Genomic DNA, 1,661 nt, shown 5'->3' with positions numbered 1-1,661 from the left:
ATATATATATATATATATATACCAGGTGTACAAGTATGAAATGACGATTTTTTTCCCCAAAAAAAACACGTTAAATTCGGAAGAATGATAAAAAAAGATTTATTAAAGTATGCTCCATTGCTAGTTACACATTTTTCCCATCTTTCCGGGCAATTTGTGGATACCACGCCAGTAAAAATCTTCCTCTTTTGCCGCGAACCATTCATTGAGCTATTTTTTCACGTCTTCGTACGAACCAAAGCGCTGCTCGGCAAGTGCGTGATCCATCGATGCAAACAAGTGGTAATCGAAAGGAGCCAAGTCTGGTAAGTAAGTCGCATAGGATAGAACTTCCCAGCTGAGAGCTTCCAACGTGTCCCGAACTGGTTTTGCCGTATGTGATGGAGCATTGTCATGAAGAAAAATGACCTTGTACCTCTTTTGGTATTCTGGTCGTTTTTTTAAGCAGCGAACGGTTCAAATCGATCAATTATTGTTGATAGCGTTTGGTATTAACCGTTTCGCCAGGCTTCAATAGCTCATAAGACCACACCTTTCTGGTCCCACCAAACACAGAGCATCGTCTTCCTGCCAAAGCGATTCGGTCTTGCGGTCGATGTGGATGCGCCTGGATCTACCCATGATTTTTGCGCTTGAGATTCTCAAAAAAAATTCACTTTTTATCCCCAGTAACGATACGATGCAAGATTGACTTTCTTCTGTATCATTCGAGCAAAATTTCATATGTGTTTTTGCGCCTCTCCATTTGTCTCTCTCGTTCAATTCATGTGGCACCCATCTGCCGACTTTCTGAATCTTTCCCATCTCTCGTAGGCGATTGGAAACAGCTTGTTGACTAACGCTCAATTGCTCTGTGAGTTTTTGTGTTTGTGAATCATCTTCATCCAGCAATGCTTGCAATTTCACATCTTCATACTTTTTGGGCGGTTTTCCGTGTTTCTTGTCTGCAACATCGAAATCTCCAATTTTGAAACGCTGAAACCATCGTTCACATGTTTTTTGCGATGGAGCATGTTCACCATAAGCTTCTCCAAGTAATCGGTATGATTCCGCAGTAGTTTTCTTCAAATGAAAACAAAAAATTAATGCTGTCCGCGAATGCTCCTTATTTGGTACAAATTTCGTCATATTAAACACAGCAACACAATACTATGCAAACACTTTTCAATCAAATCACTTTGCGCGTTTGATACTTGTTGATGGTACAATAAAATGGCGTATAATGTTAAATCTTTGTACTTCACATTGTATTGCGCTATTTGTTTCTCAATTCGTCATTTCATACTTGGTATATATTAGGTGTACAACTTTACTTCCGCCGTTTTCCTATAGATGGCTTTAGCGATAAGTGGTGGTCGAAATAAATAGATCATAGACGTCATACAATAAACTTGGGCATCTGTCAACATAACCCCATAGAAACATTAGTCGATTTGTGTCTGCATCATAAAGTTATTCTCGATTGAAAATGTCAGTTTACGAGCCAAATTCTCGTCATTTGCGGGAGGTTTTAATTTTTTGCTTCAATATGAAGAAATCTGCGGCTGAGGCTCATCGAATATTCTCAAATACTTATGGTGAGGCCGCTATTAGTGAAAGAATGTATCGTGAGTGGTTTCAACGCTTCAAGAACGGTGATTTTGATGTCCAAGGTCGTGCTC

At 39.5% G+C, this 1,661-nt stretch overlaps 1 protein-coding gene across 1 annotated transcript in view; it reads right to left on the bottom strand.

Moving 5' to 3' along the window:
- Positions 1-1,661, bottom strand: part of LOC108684721 (outer dense fiber protein 3-like) — a 9,046-nt gene that overhangs the window by 361 nt on the left and 7,024 nt on the right. The gene's annotated exons all lie outside the window — the stretch shown is intronic.

Source organism: Atta colombica, unplaced genomic scaffold (assembly GCF_001594045.1).
Source record: "Atta colombica isolate Treedump-2 unplaced genomic scaffold, Acol1.0 scaffold139, whole genome shotgun sequence".
NCBI lineage: Eukaryota > Metazoa > Arthropoda > Insecta > Hymenoptera > Formicidae > Atta > Atta colombica.
This window is presented reverse-complemented; position numbering and strand designations above follow the sequence as displayed.